Below are 20,245 nucleotides of genomic sequence, written 5' to 3'. Positions count from 1 at the left end.
AAATAGAAAAAACAGCCCCTTACAGCTTCCGTATAGGTTAATTAGCACGTTGATTAGCTCGGCTTCCCCACTCTCAGCTGATTTGCTCTCAGCTGTTTTGCGCAGGGCTCTTCTACTTGCTAAATTGCTCGAGCAGATTTTTTTTTCTCCTTGTGCAAACCAAGCTCAAAACAAAATTGAAAGTGAAACAGGCTGTTGGCTTGTTTGGTGCAACGTTGGAAAATTAGGCAGCAGATTTCTTTTCTTTTTCCTCACCAAAAAAGGTAGGTACAAACAATGGGAAATTTAGGGCAAAAGAGGAGAGTTCAAGATTTTAAAACACAAAAGAAAAAAAGCTCTATTTAACTAGGGAATTGTAATAATTGAGATACTATTAATTATATATTGTGTTGAAAGCAGAAATGGTTAAGTTGTGGTTTGGAGGAATATATGGGGGAAATTATTTGGTTTATTATTATTGCTAAATATAATTAATTGATTTGTAAGAAATTGGATTGCATGGAAATAATTGGAATATTCATGTTCATATTGATTAATATACAAAAAAGATAATTATATAACTAATTGATTTATATTAAAATGTTGAATTTGTATTAAACAACTGTATTACATAATTACATAATTAACCAATGTGAGGATGGATATAAAAATAGATGACAATGGGAAGGGGTATAATATAGAATAGAAGGGAAAAATTGAATTTGATTAAGATTAGAGATGAGGATGAAGGCTAATATTGTTTTTTTTAAAAAAATAGATGAGGAATAAATATGGCAAAAAGGAAATATAGAAATTGTAAATTTAATTGAAATGACTAAACACTGTTTAAATTTGTGAACCAGCCAAATATTCTGTTCAAAGAAAATACATTGTATGTTTGTATGTGTGTTTCTAATTATTGCTATTTATTCATATTTGTTCTCTTTTATTCTTTAAAGTTTAACAATTCATTCTTTATCTTAATATCTTTATATTTGTTTGGGGTTGGCTTTCTTCCCTTTCATCTTTTTTATTGTACAGCAATCTTTCTCCTCAAACCTACCACCTCTCTCTTTTCTTTTCTTTTCTTTTCTTTTCTTTTCTTTTCTTTTCTTTTCTTTTCTTTTCTTTTCTTTTCTTTTCTTTCCTTCTTACTTTCTCTTCCTCCCCTTCTTCTTCTCCTCCCTACTTCCTCTTCCTTTCTCCTTCTCCTCCTCTCTTCCTCCCTCTCTTACCCTCACTCCTACTCTAATTTCCCTTCCCTTCCTTCATCCCTCTCTATTGCTGTATCCTTTTATGCATATGGATTACTCAGAGGGCTGAAAAAGTTATTTTTGACTGGTCCCCGCACTTTTGACCAGTCCTCAAACTTACGATTGTCCTCACATTTTACGTTTTTTGCCCTATCTTGTCACCATGGTGAAGAGAAGCAGTTGTGAAATGAGTGACATGGTTGTTGAGAATGCTGCACGGGCATAAATGTGAGGATGGTCATAAGTGTGAGGACCAGTCAAAAGTGCGAGGACCTGTCAGAAATGACTTTTTTCAGCCCTCTGGTTAGTCCTTTTGTGCATATGGACTACTCAGAGGGCTGAAAAAGTTATTTTTGACTGGTCCTCGCACTTTTGAGCAGTCCTCGAACTTACGACTGTCCTCACATTTTACGTTTTTTGCCCTATCTTGTCACCATGGTGAAGAGAAGCAGTTGTGAAATGAGTGACATGGTTGTTAAGAATGCTGCACGGGCATAAATATGAGGATGGTCATAAGTGTGAGGACCAGTCAAAAGTGTGAGGACCTGTCAGAAATGACTTTTTTCAGCCCTCTGGTTAGTCCTTTTGTGCATATGGACTACTCAGAGGGCTGAAAAAGTTATTTTTGACTGGTCCTCGCACTTTTGACCAGTCCTCGAACTTACGACTGTCCTCACATTTTACGTTTTTTGCCCTATCTTGTCACCATGGTGAAGAGAAGCAGTTGTGAAATGAGTGACATGGTTGTTGAGAATGCTGCACGGGCATAAATGTGAGAATGGTCATAAGTGCGAGGACCAGTCAAAAGTGCGAGGACCTGTCAAAAATGACTTTTTTCAGCCCTCTGAGTAGTCCCTATACACATAGCCATGGCCACCCGGTCACATGACCAGCTAGCCATGCCCACCAAGCCACACCCACAAAATAAGCCACGCCCACAATGGTGTCCCTCTTTACCAATGTTAAAATCTGGTCACCTTAATTTAATACAATGTTATGAAGCTTATTTATTCCTCATATTATCCCTTATTGTCAGTGAACAGCAGAAGAAACAAATTTCTTTACAAAAGAAATGGTGTACCTAATTTTTATTCAATCTACAATTTATATATTGTTCTACAACATCTTAGTCTTTATTATTGATTCTCATTTCTCCTATAGACCATTGCTCATTTGTAAGTATCATTATCTGATACTTACAGAATAATTTATAAAGCCTTGAAGAGCATTTACTTTCTGCAGAGAGGCTAATAACATCATTAAGATGGTAGAACGTCTCAGAATGTAATAAATGCAAGTTCACAATGCAAGCCTTAATGCCTATTAGAATGAAAGCCAAACAGATTTCTATAACAATTTGATTTTTCCCCAAGTATAAAGCACAACCAATGCTTAATTAGCATTCCCAATTGCAGCTATGGTAAATCAATTAGATAATTAAGCTCAGAGCTATCTCAAATATCATCCACTTCTATATTAATACTAAAAATCTTTTTGTTGATGGTAGAAGGCAGAAATAAATGGTTAACCAACTAATATATAACAAAAGAAAGGAAAAGAACAATGCAAAAATAAATGAACAATAATTAAGTATCCTCAGGTAGTAGCATTATTATTTATGGATTTCTCTAGGATGGAGTTGTCTTTGCCCAATTATAAAGTTCTGCTTCCTGTAAATAAATATAACTGTAAATATTTTTTTAATCTTTACTTCGGAAATTAGCCTATTTATTTTAATATGTTTGAGCAACAACACCAATCATATCTTCACCAATTCCAGCTTCCCTACATTTACATTCAATGAAAAATGGGAACCGTTCTTTGTTTAGTATGGCTGATGTCACTGAGAATGGGTAGATTCGCTGTTTTAAATTCTTTCAATAGTTCATTTGGTAGAAAGGCTGAAAGATACAGGGAGGTATAACGTATGAACTAAATTTCCTTTCCTTACCTTTTAACTTCCACCTGCCTGATTGCTTTTACTTACTAGTGCTTACTTTTTCTCTGCACTTGATGAAACATTGCAAACTATGAAAAGTAATAGAACTATGGCATCCAGGAGCCAGATATTACCCAAAATATACAGAAAAAGTAGGTTTCTGACAGACATGTGGCCTGCTCAACTTCATGATAAGGTCTCTATTATTTTGATACCATGACATTATCCCTTTTCTTTTTTTCTGCCATCTGAGCAGATTTGTTTTAGAATCAGCTGTTTAGTTTATTTTTTGCTTTTGAATTAATATAGTTCTAACTTGTATTAATTGTATTAATCTGGAACTTGTGAGTAGGACATTTTCCCATTTGCAGAAATTCTGGCCTCTAGCTGGCTTTCTGGCTACCAGGCTACAGCACACTGAATGATAGAATAAACTTTTTGTAAGGGACTCTCTGTGTATGGGGAATTCATAGAGCTCCATGGTTCACCAAGTAGCTCAAATAGATGAAGCAACATAAAAGATGCTAGAGCACCACTGGACAAAGACAAAGTGAGGAGCCAATCATAAGAGCCTATATTAGGCTCTAACTTTTAGTGATAAGATAAGCAAAACATAATTACTTATCTGTCTTTATTGCATTTGCATCTGCATCTGCAGATAGCTGACTGTTTGAAAGAACCAGCCTCTTCTGGATTAGAAGGAACCAGGATAACCCTTGCAGAGTTGCTGTGAGGAATATTCTCAGCATCTGTCAGATAAAAATGCCAGACTTCACTCAAATTTGGACTCTGGCTGGGCAGATGACTTAAAGGTGATGGAGATACATCTGAATCTTGTTATCTGGGAGAAATTCAAGCCAGTTACTCTTGAAGAAATGGACAGAGTACTTGGAGCTATGAGTTCAGCCATCTGTGTTCTGGATCCATGTCTCTCCTCTCCCAGAGACCTCCTGGGAGATGATCTCTGAATAGCTCACAAATGTTCTTCAATTAATTAATTAATGTCTGTCATAAAATGTTGTGCTCAAAATATTAATATTGTAAGTGCATTCTCAGCAAGTTCAGAATAGAGAGGAATGGTGACTTCTCTTAGTAATGATGGAGTCCGCTTGTTGATGCAACGTTGGTTGCATTCATTCATTCATTCATTCATTCATTCATTCATTCATTCATTCATTCGTTCATTCATTCATTCATAATTCATACATACAAGTTGTGAATGTGCCAACACTGGAAGTTTTTAAGAAGAGATTGGACAACTATTTGTCTGACATGATATAGTTTCCTGCATGAGCAAGGGGTTGGACGGGTCCCTTCCAATTCTTTTGTTCTGTTCTGTTGTGTTCTGTTCCATTTATTTCCATTCCATTCTATTCAGTACATACATACACATACATATAATATTTTCTATTCTATTCTATTCTATTCTATTCTATTCTATTCCATTCCATCCCATCCCATCCCATCCCATCCCATCCCATCCCATCCCATCCCATCCCATCCTATCCTATCCTATCCTATCCTATCCTATCCTATCCTATCCTATACTCATTTTTAGGATCTTATATTTCTCCCTATTAAACTTCAACATTGTTTCAGGTTGATAAAGTCCTTACAGGACAGTTTGCTATCCTCCACATTTTTGTTTTATCTGGACATTTGATAATATCATATTTTAATATCATATTTTTCTTGTTTAAGTTTTTTATTAATATGTTGAATAGAGCCTATGCTATTCTTTTTTTTTCTTTTTTGTAAACAAGTTTTATTAGAATTTTTCTTTCATCATACATATTTTATGAACAGGGTGTTGACCAGGTCACATCTTATATATATTAATCTTTACAATCTATTCCAATCTTCCCATTTTTTCCATATTCATCTCTTTTATATAGTTCTTTATCACAAATTAATCATTTTTCACCATATCTTGTAATTTCAGCTTCTGCTATATTATTCTTTTTGTTTCCCCAAGTCCATTTTACATGTCTCCAATTTCAGCCATAATATTCTTTTTCCATACTTCTTTATCTTATCTTAATTTCTTCATGATACATAATACATAAACAGTATCACTATCCGCCCTTAATTCCTAATCTCTTACAATAACATCAGTTAATTATCTTATTTCTCTATTATAGAATATATTTCTCAAAATCCCCATCCCACTTTTTAACATTTCAATTTTGTCTCTTAATTTAACTTGTTTTCAAAATTAAACCAAATTACCCTTTCACATTTCATCTGTTTTATTATAAGCAATATACATCATCATATTCAAATCTTACATTAAAACTCTTTAACTTAGTTGGCCATCCACAATTAATAATATTAATACAGTTCCCTTAAATCTACTAGTATGTACCTAATTTCTCTTCCTCCTTTCCACTAATCTTCCCTTCTTTAAACATTTTCTCTTGGTCTCCCCAAAATTCCACTTCTTGATAGTTTTCTCCTTTTACCCCATTCTCTTAACTTCTTCTTTTTTTTCCTTTTTAAAATATATTTATTATATCTTTTCTTCTGAATCCTTTTTCTCACTTTTAGATATATTATTCAAGTAGTTCTCCCCAAGCTTTCTCCTAATCTCTTTCCACTATTTCCCTCTTTACCCTTTGATTGATTCTTTTTTGGAAGATATTCCCACCTACCCACTCTTCTTTTGCCACTGTAAATCCCAGTGAAATCATCTAACTGCTTTTTGCATTCAATTCTTTTTCCTTCAATATTATTTTCTTGCTCCTCATTTATGCTCTCTTTTACCACCTTCTCCCTTATTTCCTGTTCTGTGTGTTCCAGCAAAATTTCTGACTTTTTATTATCCTTTAATGATTCACACATATTTAGTCTGGTTTCCCCAGCTTCAGAGCAGCCAATGTAAAATCACCCCCGTCGCCGGGCCGAAAAGCTGCCTCCAACCTTTCAAGGAACTTGCCTGTTCCTCTTGGTTGTCCGAGATGCCTTTCCTTCTTCATCATCCCTACAGGATGGTTCCGGTCCGAAGACCCCCCCGACAATGGTTTGTCCGGCTGGATTTTCATGGAGCTTGTCGGAGCCCGCTATTTTTCCAGCCAGTCTCACCTCTACACTTCTGGTTTTCCACCCTGGTTATGCTATTCAATGAATTATTCCAGTATGATACCAAGTCACCAATGTAGACATATTAGAAGTGATTTTTCAAGCAGCTCTGTATTCATCTGATGGTATTCATCTCTACTAAAAACTCATTGTCAAATAGAAAAGTTAAATAAGACTTTAAAATCTGTACAATTGGGAAGATAAATAATTGGAAAATCAAAAGGCTGTAAAATATTAAAGAACTTTAAAGATTATAAATTTAGGGGATTTGGAGGTATAACTATGGGATTGACTAAATCTTATTAGTAATTGGCTCTGTTGGAGTTTTTAAACACTAAGATGTTGGAACCATAAAGGAATATTGAGTAATTTTTATCAAATTGTTATAAAATGGACCATCAGGCGATAATAGAGGCATATGAAGAAATAATTTTGATGCTCAAAAGCATGTATAAAACTATAAAGAACAATCATGAGACAAGGGGATTGTCTAAAGATAAAGAAATGAATATAGAAGCTTCTCAACAACTGGGGGGAAAAGATGAATATGATATTCAGAAAATAGATGAGAAATTAGAAGAGGCAGTGGAAGAAAAAAATCAAAATGAGAAGCAGAAAGACAAATATAATGAAGAGAAAGGATGGATAAGTAGGAATCAAATAGATAATTCCTTAAAAGTTTATAATAGAACAGAGGGAAAAAAGGGAAATCTCTTCAAAAAAAGAAAGATTTATGGATGGGTGTTCAAATGATACAACCGAAAGAGATAAAGGGTAATCTGAAGGGAATACTCAGTGGGTATAAAAATATAAAAAAAAAGTTGTAGGATTCCAAGAGAGAGGAATAAAAGGGTGATTAAAAAATCAATAAATGACAGAACTCCAAAAAGGTTAAGAGATGAGGGATAGTGATAAAATATATTAATAAAATGAAAAAGTAGAAAATACAAATAGGGGAAAAAGTAGTATATATATTAATAGATAATATAATTTATTATAATTAAAAATAAACTAAGGTTAAAAGATGGCAGTTTATAAGATTAACAGTGTGTTAAAATATATTGTGAATTCAAAGTTTTCAGGATTAGAAATTGTGGGCATTTTAAAATATAATCCCAGAATTGATTAAATGTTGTTAATATTTGGCCTTATTAGTAGTCCTAGATATTTCAGATATCGAAATTATGGTGGAATAATGAGTAATTTTAAAATATTAAATATTAGTGACTTACGTAGTAGGGGATAACAAATAAATGGTGCAAAGAAATGTTATTTAGGTTTAAATGTATTAATGGGAAAAACGATAAAGAATTATAAAGAGAGAATGGTATTGGTGAAGTTGGAAGATTAGGATTATGTATACTTATTTGTATTGTTATTGTTAACATTGTTTAAAAAGGACATTGACCCAGTCAATACACTGTCCACAAACATGTATGGTGTGAAAAGAAAACTGTAAATAAAACATGAATTAGATAGATAGATAGATAGATAGATAGATAGATAGATAGATAGATGGATGGATGGATGGATGGATGGATGGATGGATGGATGGATGGATGGATGGATGGATGGATGGATCAATGGATGGATCAATGGATGGATCAATGGATGGATCAATGGATCAATGGATGGATATAGAGACAGAGGCAGAGGCATAGACATAGACATAGACATAGACATAGGCAGAGGCATATTGATATGACTTTACTTAAAAAACTAGGCTGGCCAAGCAATGCCTTCTTTTCTAAAAGTTCACAGAGTTCAATAATTTGTTCCAGAGTATTGCCCAGTATTGCTGATCGATCTGAGGCCTTTCCCCCGCTTTTTTGAAAGTAAGGGAAACAGTGATAGATCTTACAGGGAAGAAAATACCTTGATGAGTTTTCATCAAGTCCCTCTCTGTAATTGTTGAGATTTTTAAAGCAGACACCCAGATAAATAAACACAAAGTGGACACAGGTAATTTATTTACTTCCCTTTTATGCACTTCAGGCCCTATAGCAGCTTGAGGCAGCGCAGCAATTTTTGTTCCTTGTTTTCGTTGCTTTAAAGTCAGCAGAAATAAAGATAACTTCGAGAATCTCCCAATTACTTTTGAGGGTTCGGAAAGTGAAAATGGTGATGATGTGAATCCCACAGCGCAGTTGCATTGCTCAAAATTGGCAGCTTAAATTAGCAAATTAAGCTCTGATAAAATGAAACAGAGCAATTGGCTCCTGGTACAGCAAGAGAATTATTGGTATCATCCTCCCTGATTCAATTTGCAACACTGTTTTTCCATAAATATATTTACCCTTAGGAGCTGTCCTTTTTAAGGCTATTAAGAACAAGGACAGTTTACACTTTCTCTTCCCCACCCCCACCCACTCGCTCTTAATTCTTTCTGCTCTTTCAAAGGTTGAGTGAACAGAGCTGAGGCAAGCTCTGTGTTTGTCATTTGTCTATCTGAATTACTCAACCATAGTACTAGCCATAGGAACCTGCCTGCTGGGGATAATCAGGACGATTATGCAAATTTATCTGGCTGATTTCCTCCTCTGTATTACAGTGTACCTTTCTATCGAAGGTTTCCTCCTCGTCTACATGGAGCATTAAGAATGTTTAGGAAAAATGAACTGCGTAAAGCCCAGCTGTTGTTTGATCTCTTGGAACGACTTGCCTCCAGGACTTGTGGGTCCTCCATCACAAGAAGGTTTTGAAAAGAAATTGGATGGTCATTAAGAGCCGAGGTGGCGCAATGGTTAGAGTGCAGTACTGCACCTACTTCAGCTGACTGCTAGTTCAGCAGATCAGCGGATCAAATCTCACTGGCTCAAGGTTGACTCAGCCTTCCATCCTTCCGAGGTGGGTAAAACGAGGACCCAGGGAGCAATATGCTATTTAGTATACTGTCTTTGGCGTAAGCCACCCAGAGTCCTTGGAGAGTGGATGGCATAGAAATATGACAAATAAATAAATAAATAAATAAATAAATAAATAAATAAATTTGTTTGGAATGGTACAAGGCCGTGATGGTGAACCTATGGCACAGGTGCCAGAGGTGGCACGCAGTGCCCTCTCTGATGGCATGCAAGCCATCATGCCAGTTCAGCTCTGTTGCACATGCATGAGTGCCTCCTGCCAGCCAGCTGGTCTTTGAGTCTCTGACGTGCATGCGGTGGGTGCTGGGCGCATGCCGGGGGTATGCTTGTGCATGCACAGGGGGACAGGGCATATGCAGGGGACCACACACATATGCACAGGGGACATGGCATGGGCAGGGGGCACATGCACATGCATGAGGTGTGGGGCGCATGCACGGGGCCGCACATGCATTGCATTTGGGGGGTTTGGGCATGCGCGCATTTGCACACGGACACACGCGCTTTGGGCACTCGGTCCGGAAAAGGTTAGCCATCACTGGTATAAGGTCTCCTGATTGAGCAGAGAGTTGGACTAGAAGACATCCAAAGTTCCTTCCAACTCTGCTACTCGGTATTCACTTCCTCCAAACCAGGTAGGACTAACTATAATTATGGAAAAATGGCACTGTAGCCAATAGCGTTTTGAGATTCCTTTTCTTCCATTGATCATCACAATCATCCTCTTATCCTTTTTGTGTCATTCTCCCCGAAATGATGGCAAGGAGATCTCTATATCACCCACACTAAGCAAAAGACTGAGTAAGCCTGGCTTCTTGAGATGTGAATGGAAATGTGTGCACTTTGTTGCTTCCATGGGTAGTCAAGACTGAGAGAAAGAGCAGGCAGCAAAACACTGGCCTTTAGAAAGGAATGGGTTGCTTTGTAAAAAAAAAAAAACCCTATTGGTCCACCATCCATATGAAGTAGCAGGGCTTAAACCTAAAAGCTGGAACAGACTTCTTCAGCACTGCACATAAGGAAATGTATGCATCTGTCATTGGGGGAATAGTTGCATAGGTGTTCCTCAGGAAATTTAAGTGCTTGAATGTGCCTTACCTTCCCCCTTCTCCCAGCAGGAAGTTGGAACCAATCAGCATGCAAGGAATGCACCTTCGCAGAGGTGGGATTTGGGACGTATTTGCATTGTCTGGTCTGCAGCATCTGCGACCTTCACTTTACCCATCAACCCCTTCGCAGCGTAGGTCTCCGACGACAGCTAGAGATAGTTGCAGTCAACTCTAAATCAGCCTTAAGATGAAGGCTTCTCTGATACTTCATTTTCTTGTCGTTGACAAGACCATCTTTTCCTCAGCAAACAGCTCAATTGTGCTCTGGTGGAAAGCCATAGACATTCAAAACATTTCTTCCTACCTGGAAGGAAGTTCTGCTGTGAAGTGAGTTCAATAGACTTGTCTCCGCAGACTCTCAGAGCAGTACAATCCTCAATCCTCCAACTTCCTCTGTGGATTTAGTAGTCCCACCAATTCTAGTTTCTGCCATCCTCAGAATTAATTCATTAGACAGGCATTTTGGTGGTGCAATAAATCGTTCTTTTGGGAGAACTCTAAATCAATCTTTATTCCCTTTTCTCAGTTAACTGCATTTGAAAGATCAGATGTAAAAGTTGAAGCCACCTTGGAGATCTCTCCTCCCCGTCCCCACTAGTTTGCTCTGATTTCAAAGGCGTATGTTGGACATATGGACAGATTGACTGTAGAGTCAAGTTGCAGGGAGACGCTAAGAGTTTTTAATTTCATTTTGGTAAAGGAGAGATGGCTGTGCTTTGCTAACTGCACAGAAGAGCTAAGCACCCACTGAACATTCACACTGGCAGCAGAGACTTTAAGACCAGACTAGCTAGAAAATTTCAGATAACCAGTAGTTGGCAGCCAAGAATATCTCTTTGCTGACCACTGGTGACTGTCTAAATTTGTTCAACCCAAAACAGAGATGTTTATTTTTAAAGTCCAGACTTCTTTGGGGAGAATGGAGGGGCCATGAATAATTTTCCCTGCCCTATACATTTTTCTTTTCAGATGGTAGAAAGGCTAATGCAAAGGGAGGGGAAGAAAATTTTGGGTTGGCCCATCTAGACCAGAAGGTGAATTTATAGAAACATGATAAAATATAGGTCCGATGCAGTGGTGAAATGCAGCCAGTTCTATCTGGATTGGGCGAACCGGTAGCGCCGGCAGCGGGAAGCTCCGCCCACTCACCCGGATGTCATCACGTCCCATTTTTGACCATCTGTGCAGGCTCTGCAGAAAGCTCTGCACATGCGGGGAGGAGGCATGCACAAGTATAGCGAGTGCGCACGAACGCTCACATTTGCGAACCAGTTGCGAAGGTAAGTGGACCCCTGGTCTGATGATCATGATGAACAGATTCAGAGTGCTTGCTTTTTATATCATTACAACCATGGCTTGGTAGCATTTAGAGATATTTATGCAAAAAAGGTCTAAAATCTAGAGAGACTAAGCAATAGATCTTTTTCCTTTGTAAATGTTCAGGTTTGGTATCTATGTATGAGTGACTTCTTACAAGAATTGGGGCAACCATGAGAATGCTGAAGGTATCTTGGCAAATCTATCCTATTTAAAAGCACAGTGATCTTATTTAAATTGTTAATATTAATGAGTTTCAAAATTTTTTACTAACGGTTCTGTGGGCGTGGCTTGGTGGGCGTGGCATTGCTTGGTGGGTGGGGCTTGGTGGGCATGGCAGGAGAAGGATACTATAAAATCTCCATTCCCACCCCACTCCAGGGGAAGGTTACTGCAAAATCCTCATTTCCTCCCAATCAGCTGGGACTTGGGAGGCAGAGAATCGATGGGAGCAGGGCCAGTCAGCATTTTTACTACCGGTTCTCTGAACTACTCAAAATTTCCACTACCGGTTCTCCAGAACTGGTCAGAACCTGCTGAAACCCACCTCTGATTCCAACCCTTTGTCCATGATTTCTGTTTGTTTCTTCATTTTCATTGTGTCTCTCCACTGGGAATCTAGAGGAAGGGTCTTTGTTCTGGTCTCCCCAGACACACACACACACATGTACACACATGTATACACCGTAGTGGGTTTCAATTTCATTCACTACCGGTTTGCTTGTGGGCGCGTGGGCGCGTAACGCTTTGACGCATGGACAGAGATGTCCAGGCAGGTGGGCGGAGCGTCCTGCCACCGCTGCTACCGGTTTGCCTGATCTGGGGTGAACCAGTAGCAACCCACCACTGGTACATACACATGCACACTTCCAATCCACAGAGGTAACTTTACACATTGCTGTAAAACAGGAAAGATGGGAATCAGGCAATCACCTTTTTTTTTTTTTACAATTAAAGGAACTGGAATGACATTTACACGTTTTGTTAGATTTGTTCTAAAAACCCCTGCTGGCATGCAAAATCCATGGCACTTGACACAGACCTTCACTGCCTCCCATGCTGTCCCACTGGCTTTGCCACCTGCCTACTTCTCCATCTTAATGTATGTCTTCTTATTCCTTCATTCTGCAACCCATTTCTTCATTCTCTGTTGTTATTTTCCCTTCCATCCTTTGGCTCCCCTTCACATCTTTTCACCCCTTGGATTCACTGTAATCATATTGTTTCACTGCCTATATTCACCATGGTTTCTACACATTAAGATGATCCATTCAGTTCTGGGTTTTTCTTTACTAGCCTAAGACAGTAGATTAGCTGAACGTCCAATAACTTGGTAAACAATGTATCACCATTGTTTTATTGTTGAGCACTAATTGAAGTTTTTACACCATAGTAATACCCAGAATATTCATGAAGTATCTGATAGTAGTAGATCTTAGAGATTACAAAATAATGAATAGGGATGACAGAATTATATACGTAAGTAGGGTGAGCGTTTGGGATTCCTTGCTCATATATAGATTATGGGTCTTCAATTTCAGAGACACCGTCTAAAGTTTTTTTTTTATTTCCCCATGTCAGGGTTTCTTGCAAAAATCAAATCCAGAAGCACACACAGATAACTGATTCAGCTGGATTAATTAACCTCTTTATATACAAGAATATATATATACAATACCAATATAGATTCTTCTTACAAGCAAAACACAAGGCAAGAGAGAACAGTTAGTTTCATTTCAGTAGAGCATGCACAGATTGCTTAGTTTTAATTTCAATTCTCTGCACAGATTCAGAAGCTGCAGACCAAGATATGCCCTGGCTCCAGCTCCCAATTGGCTGACTTAGTTGCTATGCCTATTCATTGGCTGATCTATTCCAGTTTATGTATATTCATATTCGGACACCACCTCACCCTTGATGACACTGGAAGATACATTTGATTTACCAAAGTTATTCTCCTGTGTAAAAAGGGAATTTTATTCTCCTGTAGTCTGAAGCAGGGACTCTTTGAATGTCTTTTTTGTTGTTGTTGTTGTTGTTGTTATAAAGACACCCTCCAGAAACGGAAAAATTTTGTGCCATTATAATCAAGTGAAAAGTGAACTCCCATTACTTGTCCCACCTTCTGCCAACCTAGCAGTTCGAAAGCATGTAAAATATGCAAGTAGAAAAATAGGGCCACCTTTGGTGGGAAGGTAACAGTGTTCCGTGCACCTTTAGTGTTTAGTCATGCCGGCCACATGACCACAGAGTCAGGCTCTTTGGCTTTGAACCGGAGATGAGCAGACTCCTAGAGTCGGGAACGACTAGCACATATGTGTGAGGGGAACCTTTATCTTTACCTTATAATCACTGAAAAGATCTTGAATTTTGAAAGAAGGAATTAAAAGATTATTAATCTAGGGCTACCAAATCCACGTGGAAAAAATTGGATGAATGCTGGATGACAGCACAGAGATTTTTTTTTTTTAAAGAAAAATCTCTGTTGCTATCTAAGCGGTTATCTTGGGTTTTTTTTTTTTGGTGTTTTTTTTTTTCAAATCAGATTTATGGCCCTAATTAATACTATAACACAGATATAGACCCTTCAAGAGATAAAGCAATGCTTCCAACATGATGGAACACAGGAGATTAGACTGAAATTCTGGGAGATTTATTTAAAACTCCAGTTTTATGGGCAATGAAGTAATAAGCATTTTAACAGAATATAATTCAGATTAAATATCCAAACTAAACGCTGGCAAACTCCCCTTCAGTATAACTGATCTGCCAATATTAACTGGCTATTGAACACTGAAACTTGCTGACTGTTGCGTTAATCAATTAAAGTGAGTAAAGGAAACCACTGGTTCCAGTTTTGCATTGATTTAGTACTTTAGTTTAAAACTCAAATAGTACAGCAAGTAAGAGGAAACTAATATAATAATGAATTTTACTATAGGAGATCATCAAGAAATGCACTGTTCGTTTCACCATAGAAAACAATACATTAGAAAAAAAGGGGGGTTAAGATATGATTTATAGCATAGCACTGCATCGTACATTTTGGAGGCTATTCTAGGCATGGATGATGAGAATTACAGTTGAACAGTTAATGCTAATGAGATAGAATGACTGGATAGTCCTTCTGGTTCGGTATCATTTCATTTCCCTGAGGGAAAAGGGACTTTGTCTTGGAAAAGAATGACAGAGGCTGAAGCACTTTGGAAAACATGGAAAAAGTCAATTGGATTTCTAATGCACCGAAGGAAAAAAATATTCTGGATGTCCTTTTTCACTGAAAATGACAGGATGCCTAAACCTTGGAGGTTTCTGATTTATTTCTGGTACAGATAAATAAGTCAATAAATCAAACAAGCTATCCTCACCCTCCAGCCAATCTAAAATAGTAATCTAGAAAGTTAAATTCTTTGCTTCCAGCACTTTCTTGAGTAAATATCTACTAGTAAATATTCCCTTTCTCTAAACATGTTCATTCTGCAATGCTGTAGAGAAAAGTGCATTACCCCATTCCTTTTAGACTGTTGATGCTGTCCATGTTTCCTTTCATGGATAAGCTCCTTTGATATCTCAGCATGTCTTTCATCTTATCTAAAGGCCTCATACATTTCATTAATGGGGGAGATAAACAAAATAGACCAGACAGACCCTCCTAAAATAGCAAGAGACTTTGATTCTTCATGAAGTTGTTGATTGATTTATATAGTGAATTGGCACAAGAAACAATTATGTAACTGTCAGTGCTGAGAATTTTACTAAATAGATATTGATGGTGTCTTTATTTTTATTTTATTTTATTTGTCAAGAATGTATTAGGTAACATATATAATTATAAGCATGAATTGAATACATAAAATAGATACGAATAAAGGAAACATTAGGACAGAGACGGTAGGCACGCTGGTGCTCTTATGCACACCCCTTACAGACCTCTTAGGAATGGGGTGAGGTCAACAGTAGACAGTCTTAGGTTAAAGTTTTGGGTGTTTTGGGATGAAACCACAGAGTCAGGTAGTGCATTCCGGGCATTGACCACTCTGTTGCTGAGGTCATATTTTCTGCAATAGAGTTTGGAGCGGTTCACTTTAAGTTTGTATCTGTTGTGTGCTCGTGTATTGTTTTGGTTGAAGCTGAAGTAGTCATTGACAGGTAGGACATTGTAGCAGATAATTTTATGAGCTATGCTTAGGTCATACCGAAGGTGGTGTAGTTTTACATTTTCTAAGCCTAGAATTTCAAGTCTGGTGGCATAAGGTATTTTGTTGCGAGCAGAGGAGTGGAGGACTCTTCTTGTGAAGAGAAGTTTAAAGATGTCTTAGGCACTTCTGTTTATCCAATGTTAAATGGGATGCTGATTTAGCTGCTCCCATCTAAATTTCTTTATGTTCTGACAAAAAATGTATTTTCTCTATATCTCTCTTTGCTGCTAGGTAACATCTACCGTTATATTTGATATAGCACAAGATGTCAAAGGATTCATGATTTGGAAGTTCCTTATGTTCATTTTTGAAAATGCTAATTACTCCACACTGTATAAAATTATATGTCTTTCCTACCCTGAAAAAGAAAAAACATTTGAATAAAGCCAAAGTGGGCAATTGAAGAAATCAATTGAAGATAAAGGAACATTAATTCAAACTGCAAGTTATATCATCGTGTTTTCTTTTGGATAATTTGATATTCCTTTAAACAATATCTGATAGAAGACTAAACTTTTTTTAAAAAGTAGCATTTCTCAATTAATCCCATTTGTCAAGATAAACTGAATCTGAGATTAGGAAATCCATTATTCCATCATTTTTCATACATATGTTGAAGGGACCTGCTTTTTCAGAACTCCAAAGGAAAGTTGCTCCTGAATCATTCTATCAAATGTATAATATGTACAGTAAATGCTATATATAGTATAGCAAAATTTACTGAGTCATGCATGTAAAGAAAATATAGTAATAATCATATTAGGATGTGGTTTGAATTTGAACCTAGATCAGGGTATGAGCACAGCAGTTTTGGAAAGATTGCCTTACACAGGATTCACATACTTTATCTACTGATTTGCCCAGCACCAAAAATGTGAGCATGTGCCACAGGGGTGAAATCTATTTACCTTCCTTACCGGTTCGGAAGTACATGCGTGTGCACATCACATGCACACGCAGACCTTCTGAGCATGTGCAAAACCTTCTGCATGTGCACAGAAGGTTAACAAAAACATTACTTCCTGGTTAAAACCAGGAAGTAATGACATCCGGGAGGGTGGGCCATCGCTACCGGATCACTGAACCACTGGCCAAGATTGCTATCAGATCGGGCAATCCGGTCCGATCCAGAGCATTTCATCCCTGATGTGCCACCTCCATGCATGCACACAGCCTTCCATGCATGCACTTTGCTTGCACACGCAGCTTCCATGCATGTGCATGGCTTGAAAACGTGGCTAAATAGGATGGCATAACACAGGTCGCTACTACCGGTTCTCCCAAACTGGTTTGAACTGGCTGAATACCACCTCTGGTCTTATGTCTGGGCTACAGAAGCTGCTTAATCTTATTCTGGGCCTCTCAGGTGTTGTTTCCATTCCATTTTTAAGGAGCTCCATTGTGTTGTGATATGTGTGGCCCAACACCCACACCAGAAAAAACAAGACAGAACTTTTGTTATTTAGATATTACAGGGGAAAGGAAATGGGCATGTTGAATTTATGACTAACAAGACTACCTTTAAAGCAGTTACCATGGGTCACTCCAAACAGGTATCATAATTGATGGGCAACCTTGAGAATTGAGAGGTTTTACAATTCTTTACCTTTTGCTCCAGGTTAGTGTTGGAGAATAGTGTCTCAGTCTGAGGAGTTGGGTGGCAATCTCTTGTGAATTATATTCATAGGTGACATCATCTAATGATTGATTTGTTTTATGGGGGGGGGGACTCTATTAACTTTGTCTTCCTTATAAACATCCCTGTTGGAATCCTTGGTGTTCTTGGTTGTTTGCTTGCAGATGTTGAGATGGCATTGATAACTTTACCTAGCCATGTTACCTATCTGAGTAATGAAGCAGGCAAACAATCAAGCTCAGGGAGCACTAATGACTCCATAGTTCAATTCAGAGCTTCAGGCACAAATCCCACAGAATTTTTATGGCTTCAAATGTCATTGCATTATGGAATGAAACAAGCAAAAAAGTTATACATTTTGTTCTTCTGAAAAACAAAACAAACAACCAATACTTTTAAAAGAATTCAAAATCCCTCCAGCAATTTGTATGATATTTGGCCATCTTTATCCCCTCATAATGTCTAGCTTTCCTGAAAAATTCATCTGGCACTGAAAAATAAAAACAAATATGTTCATTTTTCATACTAAAAATGTGAGAAAACAAAACTTCATTTTTCCACACCTTGCTTGAAATCCAGGCATCAATTCAGACTGGAATGCTTCCAGAGGAGATCAGATTAAGACTTTTTGTGCACACCTGCACATCGGTAAAATATCTGAGTACTTTCCACAGCATTTTGTTATGCTGCTTTCTCAGAACAAATGTTCACTATTGATCTGCCTCTTTGGATAAAGAATGTGTGTTCTTTAACTTTGTTCTATTCTTAATTAACAATTTATTGCAAAAAAGAGTGTACATTGGAACTATAAAGTGATGTACCAGCTACAGATCTATGCAGAATGAATGAAACTAAATTGGGAAGTTTTGTTAATGACAATGGTTTTTTTCAGCTATTCAGAAAAATAGACATGGTGTTTTATTTCTATTTCTCCATTAAATGCTGACCGTGTACAAATAGGAACATTTTGCTCCTGTCATGTAACCACAGTATTTTAGGAGTTGCATATGGCTAGCAGTTTGATCTGGGTGCAGTCGAGGGGCTAGTAAGAATTCATAAAGTCCTACACTGTTTGGAGGTCTAATTATCTGCAATACCACTTACTCCAAAGCCTATTTGGAAGGAAGTTATGCTAAGAGCTTCCTAACTCATGTGATGGGATGGGAGAAGCAAGTATTCTCTGTCATAGTGCCATCCTGTAGGATCAGCTACTCCCAGAAATAAGATTACTACCTTCATGCTTAATCTTTTGAGGAAAACAAGGTTATTTAATCACACATTTATAACTTGAGATTTGGAAGATAGCAATAGCAATAGCACTTAGACTTATATACCACTTCACAGTGCTTTACAGCCCTCTCAAAGTGGTTTACAAAGTCAGCATATTGCTCCCCAACAATCTGGGTCCTCATTTTACCAACCTCAGAAGGATGGAAGGCTAATCAACCTTGAGTCTGGTGAGATTTGAACTACCAAATTGCAGGCAGCCAGCAGTCAACAGAAGCAGCCTGCAGTACTGCCTTCTAACCACTATGCCACCACAGCTCTTAAGATACAAGTACTTATGAAGTATGAGAACATTGCTAATAATAATGTTGTTACTGTATGTTCTCATGAATACACTGAGACTTTTAGGTGCCAAAATACATCCTCCAAAATTGGGTTCAAGTTATCTGCAGATGGGTTTATTTGTGAGTATATATGGTAGTAGTTTTTAAAATAGCCATATATCCCATATATATTCACAGATAAGCCCCTCTGCAGATAAGCTGACCATCAATTTGTTAACCAAAGTATCATGACAAATGGATTGTCCATGGATTTAATTGGGACAATTTAAACAGTTGAAAGTTTTGAGGCTTATCCACAGGTAGCACATTTTTCATGGTGTTTTGCTTAAAAATTTGAGGGTCATCTTATCCACAATGGGCTCAAATGCAAGTATATACAGTACTGGGATTTTATTATGATGTCATAATATTGTGCATACTGAATAGTTCACCCTATAGTGAGTTTTTAAGATGTTTAAATTTTCTTTTAAATTGAGGTGATATTATGACCAGGTCCCCTAGTCAGAGTCAGGCTTCGATAGAGTCCTTTATTGCTCTGTTAAATCCATAACAAATGGCCGGCAAAGCTCTACTCCAAGCTTCCCTGAAGGCAGCCACCCACAAACAAAAGCCAATAATCATCACTAGAGCTGAATTGCAAAGTCCAAAAACAAGGTACAAGTCCATAAGGCAAGGTCCGTAAGTCATACACAAGATTACAGGTCTACAGGGTGAGGTCAAGGGTCCAGAAGCAAGTCCACAGGCAGAAACATGAATCAACTGCCTGTCAACCATAGCATCTGCCTGGCTGTGATTTCATACAGCTTGTGTACCTTGGGTTCCTTCAATTAAACTATACCAGGTTTTCTCAGCCATTTTAAGCATGTTAGCTGGGGAATTTTGGGAGGCGAAGTCCACACATTTTAAAATGGCCAAGGCTGAGAAATACTACTGTAACTGCTGGAATCCCTTTTTCTGAATTGTTGAAGTTGTCAACCGTTTAGCGTTTCTGGAATCTTGTTCCATAAGATTGGATAAAAATGCATCGTATATTTGCACAATGAAGTTTAAGGTTTCTGCTTAGATCTGCACCAATTCAATAGTAATAACTGAAGGTTTTAACTGCCTTAATAGTAATCTGTTTCTTTCCTGACACAGGAGTTTACTTTCCCCCAGTTTCTGCAAGCTTCCATGGCTACCCTACTGGTTTTTAAATGAAAGATCAAGAACAAAAGGGAGCTGGGTCACAGCCCAGAGGTTTGTCCTGAATTTTTAAATTAGCTGGTTCATCACTAGACAAAGCATCCACAGCTGCTTCTGC

The sequence above is a fragment of the Pituophis catenifer genome, unplaced genomic scaffold (genome assembly GCF_029215685.1).
Source record: "Pituophis catenifer annectens isolate HBS135680 unplaced genomic scaffold, rPitCat1.0.hap2 SCAF_1, whole genome shotgun sequence".
NCBI lineage: Eukaryota > Metazoa > Chordata > Lepidosauria > Squamata > Colubridae > Pituophis > Pituophis catenifer.
The sequence above is the reverse complement of the archived record's forward strand: the minus strand, read 5'-3'. Positions refer to the sequence as shown.